The following is a 13,843-nucleotide window of genomic DNA, read 5'->3' on the forward strand; positions in this document are numbered from 1 at the left end:
AATTAATTTGAGACTAAATTTATGACTGAAATGTAAGTTCTCTATTGAGAATCCCTAAATTGTGATTCAAATGGGTTTTTTATATAAATGCTGAAATACTTTAGCAAGTTTTGGGTTAACATTATTTACAATTTATTTTAAGAAAATTAAGAGCACTTCCCACTCACCAAAATAACAGATTTATTGTTTTACAGTCAAGAAAGGAAAGCCATTTTTCTGATTAGAGAGAAACTTGTAAGGCATAACAGTAAAATAGAAATCAATTTAGAAATAACTTTTGAATTAGTGTATATGTTGAAATTAGAAGTTTTGCTGTAAATTATATGATGCTCCTATCCATTTTTATAATAAATTATGTATTTGAATTTTTAAGAACTGTTTGGCTTCTTGCTTGTGAAAAAGAGAAGCTTATTTAAGAAAGCGACTTGAAATGTAAGTGAAATTCATCTGGATAAATGCTTTGTGTTACTTCTATGAATAATGTACCAGAACTTAATTGTTATTTGAAAGTACCAAGTTTTGTGGGGCAGCTAGGTGGTGCAGTGGATAGACCACCGGCCCTGAAGTCAGGAGGACCTGAGTTCAAATCCAGCCTCAGACCAAACACTTGACACTTCCTAGCTGTGTGACCCTGGGCAAGTCACTTAACCCCAATTGCCTAAAAAAAAAAAAGTACCAAGTTTTTGTAACTGTTAAAGATTTTTACAATTGCTAAAAGTATCTTAAAAGATTTTGGTGCTTCCATCTCTTAGGCAATAATTGAATTGCTAATAATTCAGCAGTTTAATTATCATAAGTAAAGTATTGGCAAACTCACAACTATAGTGAGAGAAAGTTTGTAGCAAGTCATGTTTGTGGAACAAGTACATAGGCTAAAACTGTAAAGCAGAAATTTGGTGAAGTAAAGATTAATGAGGTAGTCTAAAACACTATTGGAAAAAGGAGAATTAAAGGAGTGAACAAAATAAAAGGAAATTTAAGGGAAGAATATGAAGGTAATAAGAAAGGTGTAGATTTTCAGACCATGAGAAAGATTTATAACAAGGAAAAGAGGGTTTAACAATGTTGAATGATGGGTTTGAGGAAAAGGTTTCTGGATTCGGTTGGAATAAGAAATGGAATAAGAAGTGAAATTTTATGTATTTATTTTATGGAAACTACAGTAATAACAATTGCACCTCAATCTGAAAGTAGATACAGAAAAGTTATGGAGAGCTAGGAATACACTAATAAAGCAATAGATTCTGAGATTTTAAATGTTGCCATTAGTAATTGTAAAATACAGATTTGAACTAAATTAAAGTATGCTTCTCTATTGGGGGTGATTGAGGTAGATTAAAACTTAAATCTTTTTAAATCTTTGGCAATGATAGCTAGAAACAGTGGAGCCCATAATATGAAATGCTTGAATAAATGGTCCTTGTTAAATATATATATATATATATATATATATATACATATATATATACATACATACATACATACATACATACATACATATATATACATATATAATTGGAATTATAAATTGAAATTCTGTGTGATACCATTTGGGAAACAGATCCAGGTATAATTAAATTTGTTCTGATCTCATTTTAATTGAAATGTGTCTCTCCTAATAAGATGCTTATGATAAGTCAGAACTTATTCTATTATTTGGCATTGATACAAAGTGTTTAAACATGCATGTCAGGCAACTTGTTAATTATCTGATCTTAAAACAAGTTAACTCAGTTGATCAATCTGTAATGTGGAAAAATATAATACCTAACACTAATTTTATAATTCAATGTATTAGAAATATTGGTAAGATAGTAAATTCTTTTAAAATCTGGATTCTTAGCACTGGCCCTGGATTCAGGAGGACCTGAGTTCAAATGCAGCCTCAGCCACATAACACTTACTAGCTGTGTGACCCTGGGCAAGTCACTTAACCCCACTGCCTAAAATAATAAGAACAACAACAACAAAAATCTGGATTCTTTGGGGTTATTGATTAAATTGTTATAGATTCAATTATTAAAAGAATAATGTTAAATATTTGAAACTTCACTTATAAATGCAACAGATAATAATAATAATGTTTTTACTGTGAATTTGATATAGTAGAAATCTCTAAGATGTCCTCAGCTGTATATTGCAGAGTTCTAAGATCTTACTGTTGAGGGCCAGAACTGAAGAGTCTAATATGGGATAAGGAATTTAGGTTAGAGCTTGACTCTTTCCTTTTCTTACCCATATGGGCTTAATTATTCAGAATATTTGACTCACCAATTTCTCACCTGGAAGGTGTTAGAATACTCTGACAGATCCTTGAACCTTGATAGCAAGCAGGTGTGTGTAATTAAAGTAACACCTTAGGGCTGGGATTAGTCACTGAACACCTCTGGGGTGATTGTTAGCTTTCACTATTTAAACTGGACCCTCAGAATAATAAACAGCTCAGTCTTTCACTGACTTGCCTGGCCCACTTCTCTTCATTTCACACTCCTCGGTTTGATGCAATACTTAGTCTCAGGTGACATCTTACAAACCCTACAAGTATAATGAGGTATTTTTAACAACAATGGCTTGTCATATTTGGCCCAGCATATTTTGAGTCACCCTAATACTGAATTTAAACCAGTAAAGCTTTGTCTTACGTGATTTCATTTGGCCTATGTATTATATTACTTTTTGCTAATTTGGTCTTTAATGATATATGAAATGTGTTTTGTACTAATGCCTTTCCAAACTATGAGGATTGTGATTTTAAAAGCCATTTGTGATAGGATGGATGATTTTCCATGCAAAATAATTTGTAAATGCATTTAACCAAATTAATATCATCTGATTAAGTGTTAAGTTTTGTTTTAAGTTTAAGATGTTGTAAATATTACCAGGTTTCTAAATTTTCTTGCATTGTAAATTCTGGGAAACCACCGTATGAGAAATTCTGTTAAGGAAATGGTCATCTTATGTCATTGGATATTTTAATTCTTTTTTATTTGGATACTGTGAAATAATTAAATTAGTAGAGATTATTGTCATAATTTGAAACCTATCTGTCAAGTATTTAAATGGGTATATTTTAAAAGGGAAAAATAAGACTTGCTTACTTTTTGGAAAAGAAAGGGGGAAAAACCTTGGAATAATAATTTTTAAAATCTGCTTATTTATAAACCTGCCAGCTTCAGCAAGATCATGAATCATTACCTGCCTTGTGAAAGAATTTGTGTGTTGGTTTATTTTGGGAACAGGATCACCCTGCCTCATTACAAACACTCCTTGAATAAAGAAAAGAAAATTTGGGGAAAAAAAATTTTGACTGTGTGTTTATAGCACAGAAATGCTTTATGTGATGATTTGTGGTTATGATAGTTATGAAGTTATACATGGAATAGTCTGCACTGAAGTTACATCTTTAACCAACTTGGTCTTAACAAGACTCCAGTCTTGATGATCTATTTTTGCTTTAAAAATGTTAACATACAAAACTTTGGAAAAAGGATACCTGTTAGTCTGGACATTACTGTCAGTATTTTAAGTAAACTATCACATATTCACTATCTATATGAACTTACAGAATGTGATTACTGAATTCTAGTGACTGTCTTTAACATCAGTTTGAATTTTAAGCTTTATTTGATAAAGGAAATATTAGAAGAAAAGAATGTTACATAAAATCTTTTGTGTGATTTTTTTAGAAGGCCCAATAACTTCTTATTGCTAAGCTGATTTATTACAACAACATAAGACTAATTTGTTAATAACTATATCCAGCCTAAACATGATTAGTGAAACCATGTGAGGCAAAATCTTATGGAACTGCAACCTGATATTATTCTGAGTTTTGATTTCAGGTTTATTGTTATCCTTGAGAAAACGTTTCACTTCTTCAAGAAAAATACCATAAGCCCAAAGAGAATGAGGTCTTTGATCTACGGCCAGTGGGTGCCTGTCCCTGGGGAAAAGGTTGGTAGGGTGACCTTGAGAAGACTAAGGTAGAACCCTCTTAACTTCGTTTCCTGTACCAGAAAACTTCCTACCTGGTTTAATTCTGAGCCTGGCTGTACTATCCTGTCATACTCTTAGCTGCTTATACTATTCTTATCTGAAATCAAATGGATCTGAGGATGCTTTGTCAGGTTATATATGTGCTAAGTCATTCTGTGCCCTTGGTCTTGGGCCTGGAGGACAAGTATTAACATTGTTATAATCATGTCCCTACTTCTTCCTTTTATAGCAAATCTCTCTAGGGCACGTTAAGCTGAGATATAATATATCTTGTTGCTGCAACGTTTTTTGCTGCATGGCTTGAAGATGCAGGCATATATGATCTTTCATTTTCAGTCTGAGATTATAGTCATTTGCATACCCTAAGAAACTGAGTAGATGTGTATTTGAGCTTGTTATCTGCCTCTTTGTAGTTATATTCATTTTTAGTAAGGTCCTTGAAATATCTTAAAATTTTATTGGAACAACTAGACAATTATGTAGAAGTTTGTGGGACCAAATTTCATCAAGATATTAGTCTGTTAGTGAAGTTAAAATCAGAAACATCTTCTGTTTTGCTTTAAAGAACTTTAGTGTAGTCGCTTTTCCTAGAGGAGAGTATCTTATGGAATATCTTGTATTACCTCAGAGAAGAGTCAATTTTACTTAGATTTATTACTGTTTGTGGGGCATGTTCTGTGGTATGAATATTTTATAATTAAACAACTCATTTAATATACAGTATTCTTTAGAATTTAGAATTAATTACTTAGTTTGTTTACTCGCCCCATTCCAGGACTTTTTTTCTTTTTGCTATAATTGGAATATAATTTGTAACTTTTAAGTAAATTCATTTGTGTATTAGAGGTCATCTTTAAAAAAAGTGTTGTTATCTATGTTTTTATGTAAAGATTAGATCCTTGTCAGTCTGTACTCTTGGGGGGGGGGAATTGGATGGGAATTGAATTGGAATTAGTTGAAATTAAGTGGTTTTAAATTTGAATTTCTAAATAACTACAAAATTGAGCTAAAAATTTGACTAAAAATTTTGAGAAAGCAACAATATCAGATGAACATATCTAATTCAAATGGTTTCAAGAATTCTATCTTCTTGGTATTTTGGTGGGGAGGCAATCAGAATTAAGTGAGTTGCCCAGGGTCACACAGCTAGTTAAGTGTCTGAAAGAAGGATTTCAACTCATGTCCTTCTGACTCCAGGGCTTGTGCTCTATCCACTGCACTGCATAACTGTTCCCCTTTGTGTGGCATTTTACAATATTCAGATTTTTCAGTCTGAATTTCTTAAATATATCAATGTAGCAATTTGCAAACTTACATTGCAGAAAGTTAATGATAATGGAGTCAATGCTAATTTAGACAAGCACTCTTAGCCCTAGCTTATATGTCTACTTAAGTAAATATTAAATCTTTAACCAGAAGGTCTCATTTTCAAGTCAGTTTCTCATATATCCTTTTTTAAGATTCTTTAGCCTGCTGTTGGCAATGTTAATATCATGTACAGGACTTAGAAAAAAATGGAGACAGCAAGGGGTATTTAGGAACTTAAATCCTCTGAAATTTAAGTAAACTATGGGTTCCTAATTTAATATTCTTCTTACAGCTCTGTTGTTTAATAAGATCAGAAGCACAGGGTTTGAGCTGGTTTTCACCATGTGAATTGGTTATTGAAGAAGTAAAATTTAAGAAGTTGTACTAATATGTATTGAGATCTGTTTTATAAAAGATTTTAACAGGAATATCTAAGTATTTCTACATAGTGATATGGAACCAGAAAAAACAAATTTACTGAAGAGAGGCCCCTGAGAACAAGACCACCTATTCTAGAATGTCCAAGAAAAGATATTTCCAGAAGGCCAGACAGCTACCAAGGACATCTGGGATTCAAGATGAATTGTGCCGATTAAGTGGACATTGGGGGCAGGTCACTCCCAACTCTGATAAATAAAAAGCCTGAGAGAAAGCATTTCTGGGTAATTAATAATCAATTTGCTAATTAGATGAGCTAATAAATCAATAAATTGATGGACACTGGTTTCTCTCAGTAACCAAAGACATGAAGAGACTGGAAGCCTTAATATACCTTTGGAAAAGTAGTGCCCCTGAGAGGTGAAAATCAATCCTTATTGGTGAACAATTAATTAAGAAATGAGCTAAAAAATCTTCAAGTAGTCCTACTGAGAAATGGCTTGATCATGAGACTCAGCTACCTCCAGCAATCTGGACAGAGAAACCCATCTCTACTCAGACCACTCTAGTTGGTTTTCTTCTTCATGAGCTGGGTCATCCTAAACTCCAATGGCGGGGTGCAAGGACATGGGCTTATTTCCCTCAGGGTAAGAATTCACCTACATTTTCACACTTCAAACAGAAGTTAAGGTCTCCTAGTTGGGTGGCATCCTGCCCAAGACTGAGGAATACGTACCCTGAGGATCAGGGTAATCTCCTCTATCAGGCATGCCTTTCAGAGACTACAGGGGCTGGTCCCTGATTGAGGAAATAAAAAGACTGGAACCTAATTAATAATGAGCTATTAATATAATAGGAAATAACAAATTTTCTCACCACCTATACCCCCTTGGTGAAAAGATCTGGCTTTTGACATTCTTGGCTCAGTGGTTTTTTCCTTGGCAAGGCTGAGTCTGATCCCTCCCATCCTTGGCAGATCAGTGACCTTTTTAGATGGCTCTGTTTTAACTTTGGAGACTTTATTACCCTCTTTTCAAGGACTTCTCACTCTCCTTGTATGTGCCTTGCTATTCTTTTTGGGAATCAAATGTCTACATATCATTTCACTTCTCATATCAGGCTCTGTCTTTCTAACGGTGTCCTGGTTCAGCAGAGCCTGAAACTGATCCAAAGTCTCATTGACCAAAAGCAGTGACTACCAACCCCTGGGAAAATCTGAGCCCCTATGTTGCTCTGACAAGCAGTTTCTAACTGCTCCCAAGAAGATTCCCACATACCCCAGCAGTTTCTAACCACCCCTGTTCCCAGAAAAAGATAGTTCCAAGGACATTTCTGTGACCTTGTTCTTGTAATCCCTCAACACCTTCCATACTCCGTTCCTTCAGTTCTGCTGTTCTGTGTATCCAGACTACACCTTCCCTCTGTTTCCCACAACCATGCCTTATAAGAACCCCCTATTCTCCTTCCTTCTTGGGCATCCCTGTCTGAATAAGGCAGTGTGTTGTCCTGAATTGCATGGCTCATTTTATTTATTGATCAATTAGTTGGTCTGAGTTTTCCAGGCTGACAAAGTCCACACAAAAATGGTCAGGAACCCTTGGGAGAAAGAAGTCCCAGCACAGACTTTTCTCTCCCTCTTCTAGGAAGTTGTAAATATGAATCCATCATTCTCTCGTGCTTGCTCCTTAGATCTGGCAGAATACTGCTATTTTGAATCTCTCTCCCCTCCTGGGTATATGCTATTTCTCTTTCTCTTGCATTCAACAATGACCTTAACAGGCTGTTGATCATAAAAGCTGACTTAAAACAAACTCTTAAGAGAAAGAGATAGGTTTGAAGAAAATGAATATTCTCCCACTTGGGAGAGATGGAGAGAAGTAGAGAAAGTCGATGAAGAACCAGTCCCCATCTCAAAAGTCCAAACTGTTTCAGCAACACAGTCCTGTGCTGGCTTCTCACAGACTGCATACAGTCTTGGTCTTATCTCTCTGACATTTGTCTCCCTTCATGGCTCCTGGCCTCCCTAGGTCTCCAGCATGGCTACTAGATACAACTGGCTCCCACCAGGTCAGACATACACTCTGGCTTCCTGGTGCCAGGTTTGTTTTGTTCTGGCCTCTTCTGTTATAATTGTATCTTATTCTGGTTACCCTAACCACCCACCTCCCTTCTAGTCAGTATAGAAAGTTTATAAGTAGCCTGTATAAAGTGGAAAAGTAGGAAGTCAGATTGCTAAAGGGAACATTGAAGTCACATAAGAATCATCCCAAAAAGTAAAAGAGCATAACCTGTAAACTGTATCATAACCAAAATTCACATCCTTAGACTATGTCTTAAGGGAAGCAGTGATAGCCATCTAGGACTTGAGGTCAGGGCCTTTTGGTCTTATAATGTGAAAATCTCAGATAAATTTCCAGACATCCACAGTAAGACTCCAGAATACCAAATGTTACTGATAATTTTGAAATGCTGTATATATGTTAACTTTAAAGTTTTACTCACAGCTGTGAGATAATCTGGTTAAGTTAATGAACTAACCCCATGGTGGTACAGATAAGAGTCTGTTCCTTCCAAAAACCCTATGAAAATAAGACCTCAGACTTCTTCCCCCTTCCACTCCCTCCATTCCCCCTGCCATCCACCCCCCCATCCCTGCATTCTATCATCTCCATTGGGTCCTTCCTCTTCCTCATCCCTTTCCCCACAGCTATCTGCTTTCCTCCCAACCCACCCCCACACATATTCTGTACCCCTTTCAACACTTTCCTCTATGTTTTCTGTGCTTTTTGATCTCTGTTCCTTATTAAAGTGTGATTGCAGCCTCTTCCACTGCCAATCTGATCTTTCTCAGCAAGTAACCAAAGAATTGGGTGTGGCTGCCCCCATTTCATAATTTCATAAATTGATTAGCAATTCACCATTCTTTCCAAAGACTTCTCTTAGCATAATATTGTATCTCCTTGATAGGTAAGAATATCCTAATTGATTGAGTACTGGGATGATTTGGTTGGGTTAGGCTATTGCAGATCTGAGCTACATTCTGGATTTATAGAATATCTTTCAGAGAGAGTTGGAGAGACAGCTGTAAAATCTCCTAGCCCAAGGTATGACAGCTATGGCCATATGACTCCGAGAGGAGGAAGCCACATGCTTGACAGCAGAAGTTGGGACAGTAATAGAATGGTTAGAGTACCTGAACTCTACCCTTTCATGGGAATTTAAGAGTTTTAGTATCAAGACTTTCAGAAAGATAGCACCTCCCAGAGCGAATTGGGACTCCTTAGATAAAAATTATGGTGAGAAAACACATAGGCCCAGGCATGGAGGAGCAGAAAGAAAATAAGTCATGATACTGAGGAGCCAATTTGGTTGCTTCAACTATTGTGAATTATTCAGACTGTACTAGTTCTGTGGAAAAAAGATTATCTCTTTGGTAACACCAAGTACCAAATTCTTTTCTGAGGAGTCAAAAACCCCTAGGGCAGTAACACAAATCTAAGAGACTGTATTAGTCCCTAGGGAAGGTAGGGTGGGGATGGAGGCTCACCAGAAAGTAAGGAGCTGATTCTCTAACAAACCCAAGTTTATTTGTTTGTTTTTGAATCTGGAAAACTGTGTGGGTTGTGGAGGGGAAGGTGGAACTCACCAGTGAGATAAATGATTATTTTAAGTATATTACTTTATTTTGATTTATCAACAATCACTTCCATATGCTTTTGAGTTTAAAATTTTTCTCCCCCTTCCTCCCTACCACCCTCCCCAAGATCGCGCACAATCTGATATAGGCTCTACATATATATTCCTATTAAACATATTTTCACATTAGTAATGTTGTAAGTAAGAATTAGAACCAATATGAGGAACCACCAGAAAGAGGAAACGAAAGTTAACAGAAGAGAAAAAAAAAATAGCAAACAGTATGTTTTGATCTGCATTCAAATTCCATAGTTCTTTCTTTGGATGTGGATAGCATTTTCCATCGAGAGATAAATGATTATTAACAACCAATGATTTGGGGAAATCCAAAACTCCCCCTTTTTCTATAATCCTCATTTCAAAGTTCAGTCTCTTGAAGGACATTGATAATGAGATTGAATTAACTCTCCTCAGTTTTGGTCAGACCCCACCCAACCTAACAAGAAATTTATGGTGGGGAAGCCAATTGTGTTCTACACAGGTTTAGGTTTAGGTGGGGATCAGTTCTTTGATTAGATTGCCCAAAGCTGGGGATGGTCTGGATGTAGAGACAGTCTCTCTCTTTTTTAAATTTTTTTTTATTTTTGGGCTAGGCAATGGGGTCAAACGACTTGCCCAGGGTCACACAGCTAGTAAGTGTCAAGTGTCTGAGGCAGGATTTGAACTCAGATTCTCCTGACTCCAAGGCCCTGTGCTCTATTCACTGCACTACCTAGCTGCACCCAGATAGTCTCTTTGACCAAAAGTTACATAATGCCACTCTCTCAGCCCCTTATTGGAGTGAGCCCACTTCTCATTACAATATTCATTCTCTCATTGATTGTTAACCAATCAGAGTTGATTACCACCCTCTGGAATACCTACTTTTCCAAGGGCCTATAAGCCATGAGTTTGCCTGCCATGAGGGCCTTTGGTATTCAAGAGTGCCACTGATTTTTTTTATCAATAAAATGATTAATTACCCAGAAATTATGTTTCTTGAACCTTTTAAACCTCATACGAGAGAAGGAAACCGAATAGTACTGACTCCTTATGGATGAATGAGTCCTTTACGCTATTTTGCATTTTCTGTGGAGTACAAATAAAGACTTCCCTGTATTCAAAAATTTATTGTTAGTTAGAAGCTCACACCTTCATCTATAGAAACCTAATGCCTCCTGAGGCATCCTCAATCAGAAATCCAGTCAAACATTTAGGAGCTTGGGCTGGGCCCACCTCTGGGAATTAGTGTTGGAGGGGCCTTTCCAACACACACACACACACACACACACACACACACACACACACACACACACACACACACACACACACACACACACGGGGCAGTTAGGTGGCTCAGTAGATAGAGCTCTGGCCTTGGAGTCAGGAGGACCTGAGTTCAAATGTGGCCTCAGACACATGACAATTACTAGCTGTGTGACCCTGGGCAAGTCAGTTAACCCTGATTGCCTCACTGAGGAAAAAAAAAAAGCAAAACACACACACACACACACACACACTTCAGAGTATGCACAGATATCCTCTGACTGCTTCTTGGTCATGATGACTTGTGGTTTTATATTATATATAGAGAAAAGCCAGAATTCCAAAGGGGTGAATCTTGCCTCTCTGGTTTCCTCTTCCTTCTGGCTTCAAAGAACAAGAATCTCTGAGCAGTCAAGAGGGAGGTGGGGTATGTTTCCTCTCAGCTGGCTGCAAGTTAATGAGCTCATGACTTCCTGGTAAGCCTGTGCCTAGGACTGGACTGCCTCCCCTTGTTTCTTAATTTCTTTGGCACAGTGCCTTTGAGATCTGAAAAGGTAACTGGAATCTTCCTCTACCCAGGCACCTGAGCAATTATCATAGCATTATCATAGCAATGAGTGGCCAAAGCAGATAGGCCAAAAAGGAGAGCCATTTTGCATAGAGAGGGACCACTAGAAAGAAACATTACATTTAGTGATACATATGCTCAATGGAGGTAAAATGTAATGAGCTAATCAATTAACAAGTATTTGTTAAGTACCTACCTACTAGTTGCCAGGCATGGCCTAGGTGCTGGGGTACAAGTACAAGGAATGAAATAATTCCTACTTGCTGGGAGCTTACATTCTAACCAGGAAGTCAGTAAATAATTAGTAACCCTCACAAAGAATAGGAACAAGAATTGGACCTGCTACGACAGTGGTACAGGGAACTCTCACCTGAGAAAACCCCCTTCTGCCATTCCAATGGCAGATCTGGCTCCTTCTCTGCAACTTAAAGAGTCTTACAGAGTTCCTTGAGGTTAAGGGAGTTTCTCAGGGACAGAGAGCCAAGATATATCAGAGGTAAGGTGTAAATTTGTCTTTTTTGCCTTGAGGCTAGTTGTCTATCCACTATACCATTTACAATAGAAAGCACTGGCACTGAAGAAAGAGGGCCTGGGTTGAAATCCTACCTCCCTCTGGTACTCATTGTGACTTTGGGTAAGACACAACATCCTTGGGCCTTAGTTCCTTATCTGAATTAGATGCGCTCTTAGATTGCTTCCAGTTCTAGACCTCACAACTGTACATATTCCAACAAGGCTCAAATGTTAGCCTCTCAAATGATTGTACTAGTAGTGACAGGTTACTGGATTCTGTTCTAAACATTCTTTCATTATTGCTTAGCATTCCTTTTCCTCTTTTTAAAAAAGTTAATTAATTTTTAGGTTTCAACATTCACTTCCACAAGATTTTGAGTTCCAAATATTCTCCCCATCTCTCCCATTACCCCTTCCCCCAATCTGCCCTACCTTCCATCACCCCCCTCCCTTCTCTTATCTCTTCCTCCTTCTATTTTCCTGTAAGGTAAGACAGATTTCTATACCCCATTGCCTGTGTATCTTATTTCCCAGTTACATGTTAAAACAATTTTTAACATTTGCTTTTAAAACTTTGAGTTCCAAATTCTTTCCCTTCCTCCCTTCCCACCCACCCTCACTGAGAAGGCAAGCAATTCAATATAGGTTACACATGTATAGTCTAATCAAGTGGGTTAAATGGATCCAAGTAAATAGATTAATCTGATCTAACTAAGCAACTGAGAAAAAAGGAAAGGAGTCAGACAAAGGTAAATTACATTACAGGAAAAGGCACAAAAACCTATTACAGTAGAGAGAAAGAAGGGAGGGAGATGAGCATTGTTTGAACCTTACTCTCATCAGATTTGGCTCAAGAAGGGACTAATCAGGTATAGAAATCTAACTTGCCCTATAGGCAGAAGGAGGGAAAAGGAGAAATAAAAGGGAGGAGGGATAGAAGAGAGGTGGGACTGAGGGAGGTGGTGGTCAAAAGCAAAACACTAGTGAGGAAAGAAAGGGAGAAAGGAAAAAGAAAAGCATAAACGGGGGGGGGAGACTAGGATGGAGAAAAACACACAGATAGTAATCATAACTGTGCATGTGAATAGGATGAACTCTCCCATAAACGGAAGCAGGCAGCAGAATGGACTAAAAACCATAATTCTACAATATGTTGTTTACAGGAAACACATTTGAAACCGAGGGACACACACAGGGTAAAGATAAAAGGCTGGAATAGAATATATTATGCTTCAGCTGAAGTAAAAAAAGCAGGGGTAGCAATCCTGATCTCAGACAAAGCAAAAGCAAAAATAGATCTTATCAAAAGACATAAGGAAGGAAACTACATCCTGCTAAAAGGCACCACAGAAAATGAAGTAATATCATTACTAAACATATATGCACCAAACAGTATAGCATCCAAATTCTTAGAGGAGAAGTTCAGGGAGTTACAGGAAGAAACAGACAGCAAAATTATACTAGTGGGGGACCTCAACCTCCCCTTCTCTGAACTAGATAAATCTAACCACAAAATAAACAAGAAAGAAAGGAGGTGAATAGAATATTAGAAAAGTTAGGTATGGTAGACCTCTGGAGAAGAGGATAGATAAGGGAATGTCTGAGTTCATGAACATGAAAGTGGTGCATTTGTGGGTGATGCACGGCAAGACCAAGGGTATTGACCATCTTTATGTGTGGCTGAGGAGGGGCATGCCATGTGAAATAAGCTGAAGGACTATAATGTTAGGATGTTTGAGGAAGCATCAACCATGTATTTTAAAGTCTCCTAATATGAATGCAGGAGTTTGGGAAGCAAGAAAGACTATGAGTCAGGCACTGAGCTCACTGAAGAAACAAGGGGAGTAGTCCAGAAGTTTGGCAGCTATTGGGATTTTAATTAGGTGGTAGATATGCACCAAGTGAGTGGTGGGGGAGGGGAAGCCATTGGAGGTTTGAAGAAGGATGAAAAAGTGAACCTCAAAGGAGAAGAGAGCTTACTAAGTGGTGATGGTAGAGGAAGAGCCTGGAAGTGACATTGCGTATTCCAACTTCCCATCACCTGGACTTGATGAATCAGATGCAATGAGTGAAAAGTGCAACCATCACTGAAAAGCAAGGCCAGGAGGTAGCTACGTATCAGTGACAGTCAAACTTTCC

Source organism: Phascolarctos cinereus, unplaced genomic scaffold (assembly GCF_003287225.1).
Source record: "Phascolarctos cinereus isolate Bilbo 61053 unplaced genomic scaffold, phaCin_HiC Scaffold_2;HRSCAF=192, whole genome shotgun sequence".
NCBI classification, from domain to species: Eukaryota; Metazoa; Chordata; class Mammalia; order Diprotodontia; family Phascolarctidae; genus Phascolarctos; species Phascolarctos cinereus.